This window comes from Phalacrocorax aristotelis, chromosome 3 (assembly GCF_949628215.1).
Source record: "Phalacrocorax aristotelis chromosome 3, bGulAri2.1, whole genome shotgun sequence".
Taxonomy (NCBI): domain Eukaryota; kingdom Metazoa; phylum Chordata; class Aves; order Suliformes; family Phalacrocoracidae; genus Phalacrocorax; species Phalacrocorax aristotelis.
Genome location: NC_134278.1, coordinates 103,157,050 through 103,169,526, shown reverse-complemented (window position 1 = coordinate 103,169,526; position 12,477 = coordinate 103,157,050).

Below are 12,477 nucleotides of genomic sequence, written 5' to 3'. Positions count from 1 at the left end.
CATACTTAAACATGGCATGGGCGTGAGATTAATGGATTCAAGTAACTCACTAGGGAAGTGCAGAGGTTTTAAAGCAGTAACAGTATTGTGTTCTTCCCAGAAGAAAATAGACAGCAGAGCACAACCCAGGAGAGCTATTTTACAGCAGAAAATTAGGTTGTCAGGTAAATAGAATTTTTCCTAAAAAATTGCCCAGAAAACTCTGTTTTTAGTTTAAAAAACAGTCAAAGATGAAATATTGTGGAAATAACTGCCACCCTCATCTTTCAGAAGTGTCATGTTGGTTCAGATTCCCTTTCTCACTTCCCATGACTCAGCAAGCTCATGGACTTCAAGTCCATGAAATGAGGCAGCCCATGGGACAGACTAGGTGATTTGTCTGAACCCCAACCCTGGCAGACATCTCTAGTCTGTTGAAGTCCATTCAGAACAGAAGCACTGGCCTAAGTCAAGACAGCAACTCAAGAGCTTTCTGAATCCAAAATATTTCAAGGATTTTTGCATTATTTCTGAGTTCTGAACCAAAGTCTATAGATTTCATATTTTTTCTGAATGTTTGGCTTTTGCAATACAATAATTTTTGAATGGTTCTCTTTGCTTGTTTGCTTTTTCCAGTTCTACTTGTAATTAATTTTATATGAGTCTTTACAAACACTAAAATGAACACAGGCAAAACACTGTTAAGCATTTTTGACTCTTCAACATTCAGACTAACCTGGCATTTGCTGTCTTGTATCACCACACAATGTCTTTTTCTCCTGGTCTGGGATAGAAAGGATTAGTAAACTGAAGTAGTAACTGGTTTTTGAGTAGTACCAGTTACTACCAAATTAATAAAATATAAATGGAGAGTAAATTTCTCCCAAAACTCTCTGTGTGAACAATTAGCACCCTATAGCAGGTGGTGGATATGATTTCCTTTATTATTTGATGTTTCATAACAAGATACTTCACTAAATTATTTCTCTTCCATTGGTCTGGATCCATACAGTTCTTAGAGAAACCTGCAGCAATAAAATGTATTATATCGCTTTACATTACAAACTGAATTATGACTGAATTACATTATAGCTGAATTATATTATGACTGAATTATATCACCTTGTATTATGTCAACAACAACTTGAGAAAAGACAAATTGCCAGCTAATATAAGATAAATAACACCCAACAACCGTCTGCAGTTTTTGCATGTAACTTGAATTTGCAAGGCATCTTTGAAATGTTGCCTTTATGCATCATGTATGCTGACACTGTGTTTTATGGTCCCATTTTCTTCCAAGGCCTGAATTTTCAAAACGAAAGTTAACAGGTCTGTCGAGCCCCACTGTGAAAACCCCTCCACAGATGAGTAACCAGTGGCTCTCTGCAAGTGCAAAGCTACTTGGGTGTGAAGGAGAAAGGACTGGACTTGCTGCCAAAGGAACTGTTTTCTTGTAAAACATGGGGAAGGACCATCTATGGCAGTAGATTGGAAACACAGGATATCTTTCTGAAGGGCATGTTCAGACAACAGTCTTCTTGAGACGCCTTATTTAGTTTTTGGAGCCTACTTAGAACACCAGGGACCTTTTCTGGTTTAATGCCTATAGATCCTTTAACAGCACAATCAATCAAAAATAATACCCAATTGCGTCTACATGATTACTCCTTGACTGCTTAATTTTCACTGGCTAAAGAAGAACTAGTTAGGATCATAACTGCTTTATACACAGTACAGAACATGGTCTAACCAAGGACAGGCATTTCCCCAAGATAACATGGAAAGGCATTTTAAAACCAGACAGAAGCATTCACATTTTGCCTATGACGCATTGTTCAATTCTTTGCAATGCTCAACAGGGTAGAAGAACTGTCTGAAGTAGAGAGACCCATCTCAGCAGTAAAAAGCTTGCACTGGGCTAATGAAGCCTAGCTGAGAACAGGACTATGCCACTTTTGGTACCTGGACTAACACCTCTGCACTGCACTGCTTGGTGTTATGTAGTGCCTTCTGCTAACTACCAGGTAGCTATTTCCTTACAGAGCCACAATGAATAAAGTATGGGACGTGTGTTGTTTGTGAATGATGGTGAAAACACATCTTTGGCAGAGACCCTCCTGTGACATATTACATACAGCTTTAAAAACCAAAGGGGAAAAAGGGGGAGAGAGAGGAAGGAAAATGTACCCATTTTATCCCCCTCCATTCTCCTAAGATTACCCGTTACCATATGGGATCTTGTTTTGCAGGGCTTTGGATCAGAATCAAGGATTTTGTTTCTTCAGTTTTAAGAACTTTTCATCACTTTTTCCTTCTAGCCTGAAAATGCAACCTTAAATACTTTACCAGGGAAAGCTTCGGTGTTTGAAAAATAATTTTACTCTATGCCAGCATCTGCATTTGAAATCAGTGTCAATCCTGATTCAGTTCTGACTCCCACAAAGGAATATTCATTTTCACCAGGAATCGTCTTTGCTTACATATGTACACCTATTGCGCAGGGCTGAAGAAAGAGTGGGGAATTCTTTATTACTTGAGAGCATCCCTTCTGTTGTTTGTTCTTACTTCTCTGATTCCTTCCATACCCTGTAAGGCACAGAGACAGAAAAATGTGCTCTACCAGAAGATTCCTTTAGCCCACAGTTAGGGTGGAAATCACAGTTTTGGATTACTGAGCAATGAATACAGAATGTGAACTAATTAATAGGGATGGGGAGAGGTATCTCTGGTAAACGACTATTAGTATGATTATTGTTTAACAGACAAGCATGTGCAGGGCCGCAGTGTGTGGGAGGCTGGAACATGGGATTTGTTCTGTTAGGTCAGGAGAGCTTTGCACTGAACTGAGTATTCTCCTGCCAGCCATCTTCAATGTGTGTTGCATCTGGACAATGCGAAAAACCACAACAATGAACCCACCCTATTATGCAGCTCTGAAGAAGGGAGTGAGCTGAAGGTGAAACTCCCTCCTGATCTCTGACTGAAGAATGCAGTTTAACTCCACTTGTTCTGTATCGCCAAGTATGGTTATAAAACCACCCAGCCCAAATCCTATCCTTACCTAAGATTCTCTTTGCCCACTACTGTTCCTGCTTCTCCCACGGTCATTCAGTAGGAAGGTGTTTTTATCTGGCATGAGTTCTGCATTTTAAAACTGCTTATATCTCACAAAAATGGTGTGCAGGCTTAGGCTTCTGATTCACGAGCTGTGCCAGATTTGGATGTGACTACTGAAGATGTTACTGCCCACAGCTGTCCTGTGTACCCACAAGTTGGGAATTACCAAAACCATCTCAGGGAGAGCAGAGAAAGTAGTTTCTGTTCTTCATTAGTCACATTTCCTGGTCATTATACTAACAAAATCTACAATTCATACCACTTATATTAATTTTTGGCTGGCAGCAGAGGAATGGACATGTTGCCCATCCTGCTGTTCCTGCTGTAGTGTCAGTGTCCTGCAGCAGACTGTAGATCAGCATGGTCCTAACTTTGCACAGCCACAACCAGCTTGGCTTCTGGGTCAGCCATATCATGATTTTATAAACTTCTGTGTACAAACATCTTGTCTGAATCAGCTGCTTTCAAATGAATTTTGCTACGCTGAGGGTAGAGGTTTATTTTAGCTCTTGCCATCTTGTTAACATAATACTTAACTTTCTGTGTGGTTTGTATAGCTGTATATACATGTATATATGTTAATGCTTTAGTGAAAAAAAAATAGTACTGATGCTCAAATTTTAACCTCTGGGGCTTTTGAAATCTATGTAATTGATTATTTGGTGTCCAGAAATATTTCTTCTCTGTAGAAGGTGATTTATAACCTTAGCTTTAACACAAATCTTGGATACAGTTCATGCTTCTAGTTGAGTGGCTGATACTCTTTAAACAAAGGACTGAAATGATGACAGCTACTGTATAATGGGCTTCTGTGATGAATTTCCAGATGATTGATCATTCATCCAAAAACTTTTGAACTTCTGATATTTTCAAACATTTTCATGACTAATCTGTAAGCTAGCCTAAATATCTGTGGACTACAGATGGCATGAGCTTAAGAACAACAAACAGTGAAATATATCCTGAAAAAATTTTGCAGAAGCACTTGCACATTATTTTTATCAATTGATCAATTACAATTCTCTGTCAGAGGTGAAAAATTAGGTGTCACCGAATGGACTTCTGCATGGGCCTGAACTCAGCCTACAGAGTCAACAAGTTTTTTCCCTTGCCTTCAATGGGGTTTGAATCAGACCTTAAAAGGAAAACCCTTCTGATTCCTATAGGACTTTCCCCTAAGGACATAGTTCCTCACAAGGGCAAAATCCTAAGAAATCCTCAAATGCTCTAAAACACTGCCAGCAATCCGAGACCAAGAGATACAGCACATTTTGTTTATTATTTATTTTCTGTGACAGCTCAGCCATACTGAAAATTCCAGTCTGTGTGAAATACAGGTTTATTTCCAGTTTTAAAAATTAACTCTGCATTCTTAGTAAATGGTGACAGGAGCCACTCCTTGCTACAAAGCCATTTTTGTCCCATTTTATTGCACAGCTGCTGTCTTTTTCTTTCCTTTTTTTTTTTCTCCTCCAAAGTTCAGTACAGACATTTTCGTAAGAACAAAGTGATCATTAAGTAATGATGGCATGATGAAGAAAGTGGAGGGTTTTTAAGGCCCCCAGAGGAATGGTAGGGTTACTGGGAGTTAACGGAATATTAACAGGAAAAGAAAGGAGCATTAGGCAAACGAAGGATTTGAGGGCAGGATGCTGCTGTTCCTGGTCTGGACCTAACAGCCACTATCAATCACTAGCATTGTGTCATGCTGGAAGAATGCAGGAATAGTGTGTTCAGTGACGCTGCAGGAAGTAATCTTACCTCAGTCAATAGTCTTACATTTCAGTTAATAGCTCACCTGGTTAACTGCATCGTATTCTTCCATCACCCAATGCTTGTTCCCAAGACATAATGGAATTTTGGTTCTTGCTATATTATAGGCAAAGCTGCAAGTTTCCTTTTTATTAAGAGCCTTTTGCTGATGTTGAGCAAGGATGTGAAAAATGTACTTGATATGCAAACATATTCTTAAAAAAATATAAATAAATAAATTATCAGGTTTACCAAGTGCTGGAATCTAATCAAGTTGAACTAAAGTAAATGGAAATAATGAAAGTACAGAAACTATGGACCCTAGCCAGTAGTTCATACCCTTCCGAGTGGTGCCTCTGATGTCTATGATTTAATTTATTCTTGGTATAATTCCTTGGATAAATCTGCACTCTTGGGGCTTCTCTATTGGATGGAGGTTCCAAGTCTCCATCAATGGTGATAGCTGAATTGCAAATCAACAAAATACACAGTGAGAACTGGAAGAATCTGCTGATACATATACAGGTGAAGAGATGGAGGCTTTCAAAGCCACAACACAAAACATATTCATTATTAAATGGGTAGATGACACATGGCCATTACAAGAGTTGGGTGTATTACTGAGAGTGTATTCATAACTTTTCTTTTCCATTGAAAAATCAGTAAGTCTGCACTGCATATTTTTCCTCATCTACTTTATCCTAGTTGCTTGTGTATAAATAAATCTAGGTTTTGCACATTGTTTTAATGCCACTGCTAAGTTTATAGCAGCATACATATTAATCATAAAAAAGGTGATGTTCTATTGTGTTGTGAAATTTCTATTCACAGACTTAAAACAATATTCTTTTCCCCCCTTTTTCCATAGATAAGTGACTTTAAAGAATGCCACAACATTTTCAAAGAAATAATAACAGGTTTTCTTCAGTTTTTTAAGTGCATGACTGCAGAGAACAAGTCATGTTCTTTGGCATCGTTTAATGTGTGCTGCACAATTAGCAACATCCTGATTTCCAGCTAGCAGTTAAAATGTTCTCAGTTCAACAACTGATTATTTCTCTTTTTGGAAAGAATGTAGTGGCAAATACAGCACAATAATTTTCTATTTCTCATTTTTATTATTTATATCCAAAATAAAACATATGCTTAATTGAGAAATAAAGAAAACAAGCCACAATTCTTGCTCCAGTGAACTCGTGTCTAATGTATCATTGTGGTTTTGAACAAAGATGAATGCTGCAGACAAAAAAAAGAATAATCCGTGTAGCTTTAGGGTCAGCTAGGCATTCTCGGGAATCATTTTCTGTGTTTTTCAGCAAGTAGAGCACTTACCATATATGTTCATAATATTTACATACCATAGTGTTCTTAGTTGTAAAAGCTCAGGGTCATATTGTCACACGCCTTGGAGGATTAGTGGGAAAGTTACTCAGTTGTAGCTTGGTGCCTGCTTGTCTGCACTTACATTGCAAAACAAAAGGAAATCCCCTTCAATTCAACTGATGCCAATGACTCTCCTTCCTAACAGTAATAGAGAAGGTCGACTTTGGTGTAAGTCTACTGACTTAGGATTTATTAACATTTTGGTAAGTTTTCCAAAATGAATAAATTCATATTAAAAGAAATATTTTCAGAAGTACCTTGAAGATTTAGGAGCACAAATCGTACGAGTAAAGGATTTATGAACCCAGACTGCATAGGTTATATTTTTCTTAAAAGCATCCTGGGAAGCTTTCCTGATTGCTAGCCTCTCCCACTTTCTTTACATCAAGAAGAGGCTCAGATGCAGGCGGAGTACACTGTCCCACACACCTGCGAGTGCTGGGCATTGAGCATTGCTAGTGAAGCAGGCAGGAAGCAGCCTGGAAGCTGTCCATTAGGTATCTGGATGGACAGCAGGACACCAGGAGTTGCAAGGCAGAGCTGGTGACCACTCCTTCATGACACGAAAGGCAGAGACCAGATTTTCACATGGGCTTTGACAGTTTTTTCCAAGGTGCCCCAGCAAATTTCTTCCAAATTCTGGTTTGTGCTTAACAATAGTTTGAAAAACTCACCTTCAGCTCGGCCCTCTGACACACTGACTGCTCAGGGTGAAAACAAGAGTTGAAGAATGTAAGGGAGAGGTCATATCACCATAGCTGTAATCACTAACTCATGCATTGTGTGTGTGTGTTTATGGCTCAGTTCACTATTGCCAGACCCCTTGTTTTCGTTAAGGTTTTCACAAACTTTTAAACTTATAACCACTCATCTGATCATCAGATAACTGGTGTATCAATACTTCTGCATCCATACAAGTGTTAGAAATGTTACAAATTTACATAGTGGTTCGTCTCTGAAAGTTAACAGCTGCCCTTGCTTTTGTTCGAGTTCGACAAAAAAGCAAATATTTTCTGCCGGTCTTTCCCTTTCCTTCCTCTCCCTTCTCTTCTCTTCCTCCTGATGGTGGTATTGCTTATCTACATTTCTTTCTTGGATAGTTCCCTGGTAATCCCTTTTGCAGTAAAAGATGACAAGTATGGAGAAATCATTTCAGAAGAACTACTGGAGCTTTTCTCACCCCTGAAAAAGAGAATTAAAACAACTGTAACATCAGAGAAATTGACTGTGATGCTGCCAAACAGAAATTATTATTACAAGGCCTTTAGCTGTTAGCATAACAAAACAGATCTTGGATCAACGTTACCCAAAACAGCCTTTAATGGAAAAAAAGCCACACCCTGCTAATGTCTCTGAACTTAGGGGATGCAAAAAAACAATGATAAGGGAGACCACACAATTCTGTACAGAGTACTCTGTTCCAGAAGTTTAACAAATAAGGGCATTGCAGAGCAAATCCTGCTGGTAGTTCTCATAAGTAAAAGATGACTTCATTTATTATTTTACAGAATGACATTCTCTTATTCAAGTGATTAGTACATATGTTGAAGGACTCAGCTCATGATACAGTCCTAAAGGTTTACATTTTTGCACACAAATGCCAGATTCCATGATGATTGAAGGAGAACTAAGATGAACTGATTTTTAAACATCCCAAGTGATCATGATCCCCATGAAAACTCTATTTTGTATATATTTTCCTCCCCCCAAAAGACATGTCCTTACAGTGACCTTACAGCTATGCAATGGCCCCTTATGATGACATCGTACAGAGGCCACTAAATTACAGATTAATTTACTATCTACTAGTAAGTATTAATCTACTGTCATTAAAATGGGAGCAGAATGACCACATCTGTGTCAGAGTCAGGCCTTTAGAGACTGTGTTAATGTCTGCACTGAAACTGTATGACAAGTAAATGTCAGAGACACCTGACCTGTTGCATACATAGTATTTTAAGTTTCTATGCTGGTGCTGTGCTAGCAGTTACTGTGAACAGTGTCTCATATTGTACCTGTAGTGTTCGAACTTTTTCTTGTTGCCTTTAACCCTGCAACTGTCTGTAAACAAGTTTGGTAAATGGAAGTTCCTTCCAAGCTTCTTGGCATCTTCCTTTTTTATCCTTTTTCTATCAATTTTCATACATTCTTTCTTTGCACAGTTTGAGCTGAGAAGCCCTTTTTAATTAGACGGTAGTGATCTGATCACCACAGGAGCAAGGAAGGAATTTTTTCCTGGAGGGTAGCATTGCAGACTCAGCTAAGAGGGATAATGCTTTGCTTGTTTTTACCTTCCTCTCACAAATCAGGTGTTGGATTCACGATGCAAGACTTTATGGACCAAGGATCTGATTTGATAAGGCAAGTCCTATGCTCCTACTTACATTGCATGGCTAGGATTTGTCTTAAATCATTAAAATGTACATTAGAGTAGCACGTGAGGAATCTTGAATACATAATGTTAACCTTTTTTTTTTTTTTTTGGTAACTAAAGCCCTTAATTAGTGCACAAAAGGAATGCCAGAATAGTATGAATCAGCTGGACTGGATACATGCAATGTAGCAATAAAAAATGAAGCCCCTCTTCAGAACTGAAGTGGCTGATGAAATAAAAACCAGTTTTCAGGCAGCTGTGAAGTTCACAGAAGAGCCTTTGTAGCACTATAACCACCACCTTCTGCATGGGACAACCTGAGAACATTTCTGAATCATCTCTGGGATATATAGAAGCCAAAGGCTGATAAAGAGATGAGTCGGTTTCCACAAAGGCTTGTAGGGGATTTCTCTGTCCTCTCTGTTCTCTGTTCTCTTTTGTTGGCTATGGTTTTAACTCTCTTGGGGAGCTCTGGTGGAAGGAGAGACCTTGCAGTTGTTGTTGCAATAGGTTTTAAAAAAACCCACCCAAACAACAACAAAAAGCCCTAGCATCTTTTTATTTAAAGCCAAAAGTTTATAAGCTGATTTACAGAAACATTCCAAAGGAAGAAACAAAGAGTGAAAAGAGTCTGCTGATGAATGGAAGCTTGTAGTCTCAAAGTAAAGTCAGGCCAATAGTAATTTATTTTGAATATTTGAAATCCTCTCATGTGCATGAATTTTGTTGGGCATAGACTGAAGCTTGCTTAGTTGCTGTCCTTTAAACAAATGTAGGCACGTAGTTACATAGATTGAAAATTTCAGACCTAAGCAGGAGATTCAGCCATGCAAAACTCCAGTCAGATTTCCAGTGAGGGCCATCTGAATAAATCCTCTGGCGAGCTTTGGGAACTGTGTGCCTAAATCCCCTGAGTACTTCTGGAAACTTCTGTCATTATCTGTACATGTAGGGAGCTGTGCAGCTGTAGATGGCTGCAACTCTGAGTTCACAGAACTGGAGGCCATTTCTCATTTTTAGACTTGTATATCTCGCCTAGGAGCTGGCCCTGTTATCTGTATCACACTTGAGATGCTTTACTTTTTCATTGTGTTAGGCTTACAATTGTTCTGCTAGAGTGCTGTCAATAGCCTCTTTACAAGAACTTTGTAGGAGATCAGAGAGATGTGGATATTACTGCAAATGTTGCTTGTGAAAATGAACTCCACAATTCCTGAACAAGAAAAATGGCCATCACCCAGTTTTCACATGAAACCCATCAATCAAAACACCATTTTTTACTAGTGAAGAGGTAAGAGAGGGCTGGTTTGAAGATACTTTCTCCTAAAGGCTTACTGCAGTATCATCTCAAGCACAGACAGAACATTAAATAAGGTGAAGACAGCTTATAAATGGGTTAAGACTGGAGGAGGTGACTGTAACTCAGTAGTGTAATATCTGTAGACTTCATAAAAATGTGGATGGTTCTCATAGACTAATTAGCATTCATGTATCAACCCTTTTAAGATTTGTAGGACAGGTCTGTGATGTATATCCATGTACATTCAATGCCTACCCACAGTGCTTGTAGAGGAAGTACCATGGATCTCAATAATAACAGAAGATAAATTATTCCGTCCATATAATACATAATGGAGGTCTATAATAGCTCCCAGGAACTGAATAATCACTAAGAGGTTTAATTTTCTTTTAATATAGGACAAGTTCCACCCTACACGGACACAATTTTTATGTGGAAGGGAGAGGATGCATATATCGGACCATCACTGTCTCACATGAGTAGAAATGCTTACAACACCAGCTCTACAGAGGCACCTGGGCAGTTGGGCCCATGCTGTCATTCACAAATGCTGAACCAATGCCATGTTCCCCCTCTAGTTCTTAATGCAAAATGAACAGGAAAAAAATAATAATAAAAAAGAGACCCAATTGTGAAGTACACATCAGAAAGACTGAGGAAAAACTGCCTTAGAAAAGATAGAAAATATGTCTAAAGTTAATACCACCCTTCACAAAGTCCTTTCTTTTAACCATAGCTGTGAGAATAACCTCCAGCTTCTTTCTCCTTCCTCCCCCCTTTCCAGATTTTCTCTGGCTGGAGTCCACATAGCAGAAATGTTACACAAGAAGGAGCTCTTTGCAGAAACTTAGAATGGAGGGTTGGTTGAGGGCATCAAAACAGGGTTTATAATGGAAACTCTTACACTCAGAGTATGGGACAGCTACTTGGGGTTCCACAGTCCAGCAGATTTTATCTGCAGTTTATCATAGTCTATGTCTGTCAAATTGCTGTTTGTTGTAACTGTTTATCATTTGCTATTGCCTTTTAAGACTAAGTACAGAAATGCTTTCTGAGTTTCTGTTGGATCACTTAGAATGACTGCTGCATATTGCTGAATTTTAATAATTTTCAAAGGCTGGTAGCCAACAGTGAAAAGTACAACCTTCCCATTTAGCAACACCATAAGCACTGTCTTCAGTTAGATTTCAGGGCTAGGCTAAAGCTGAGGATATTCACTGGATGCACATATTTTGAAATAACTTTTCACCTCCTTGTATTGCTGTGTTGCTCTTCAGACTTTTTGATAGGATACTAGACATTTGGTTGCATTTAGACAGAAAGTTTGCTGCCGAAACACTTCTGAATTCCAGGAGGTTACAGAAAAAAATAGGTATTTTAGGAGGATGTTCAAAGGGAGGAGAAATCAACTCACAATGCCTTCAGGAGCCCTTCTTCCAGTGATAATGTTACTTGCCCATGCCCATATTGACTTTCCCTGTGCAGGCAATCCTTCAGTGTTTTCACCTAAATTATATTCCTGATATCATAAAAAAAAAGTTTAACAATATACCTACAGCTGAGCAGACACAATTTTCTAGAAGACCTGTCTGTTCATTTTGTGTAGGAAACAGGAGGAGGGAGTGGAAGGAAGGGAAGTCCTGCGTGCCACATCCATAGGTAGTGAACACCATTCTCTATTAACTGAGGTCTGGGTGCAGAAACCCATCACTGTTGATGTTTTTTACTGGTTGCTGTGAAGAAGAGCATTAAAAAAAGAGAAAGTGTCGGCTCAATGCTCTGAATGCTATTTAGGAACTCTCCAGAGAGGAACAGAGAGAACCAGCATGAATAACTGCTAGCAACTTTCTCGTTAATTAAAATCTGACAAGCAGCTGGCAGCTGAAAGGGGGAGCTGTAGGTGGGGGAATCCTGTGGTTCACCACCACATTCCTTACATTCATAAAAGCTACGGAATATTTCACTGTAGGCCCGCCAGAAATGTCGATGGAAATGTGAATTAAAAGAAAGAGCTGTCTGAAGGTGACAAAGATACTGGATGTAGCCCAGTTAATCCACAGATAAAAATATATGAAAGTTTAGTGACATGTACAATGCAACGTCTGTAAGGAACTTTTTTATTCTGATAAAAAGCAATATGATTCAAGAAATGCTATAGTCTGCAAGATGAACCCATCCATGCAAGAAACTCATTCCAGGGAAGAGGTAGAATAATTCCCTCTGTGCCGTCCCTCTGAGCCCAAACATTGGGGTAATGGTTTTGGCCAGAGTGGATGAGCTATTCAGCATCTCTGTGGGAGCTCCACTGGCCTGCAGCACTCTGCTGTGTACCTTTCCCAGGCCTCTCCATGGTAAGGCTGTGGCACTTTTCATGACAGTTCTCACTCACTGAAATCATCAGCATTGCAATAGTGTCTTTCTGGTTTCTGATAATACTACCTCAGAAAAGGACCCACTCATTTCCTGAAGAACAGTACCTTTTATTTTTCTGCAGTATCTTGTGGTTTGTTCCTAGTCTTGGCATTGGCCTGCATGTATATGGCTACACCAAATGCAACGATTTCCTGTT